The sequence below is a fragment of the Erinaceus europaeus genome, chromosome X (assembly GCF_950295315.1).
Source record: "Erinaceus europaeus chromosome X, mEriEur2.1, whole genome shotgun sequence".
Classification (NCBI taxonomy): Eukaryota; Metazoa; Chordata; class Mammalia; order Eulipotyphla; family Erinaceidae; genus Erinaceus; species Erinaceus europaeus.
Genome location: NC_080185.1, coordinates 121,457,795 through 121,458,101, shown reverse-complemented (window position 1 = coordinate 121,458,101; position 307 = coordinate 121,457,795).

The window sequence follows — 307 nt, the reverse complement described above, 5'->3', positions numbered from 1 at the left end:
AGGGTTGCAGAAGGTAGAAGGTCTGGCTTCTGTAATTGCTTCCCCGCTGAACATGGGCATTGACTGGTCGGTCCATACTCCCAGTCTGCCTCTCTCTTTCCCTAGTAAGGTGTGTCTCTGGGGAAGCTGAGCTCCAGGACACATTGGTGGGGTCTTCAATCCAGGGAAGCCTAGCCAGCATCCTGGTGGCATCTGGAACCTGGTGATTGAAAAGAGAGTTAACATATGAAGCCAAACAATTTGTTGAGCAATCATGGATCCCAAGCTTGGAATAGTGGAGAGGAAGTGTTAGGGAGGTACTCACTGC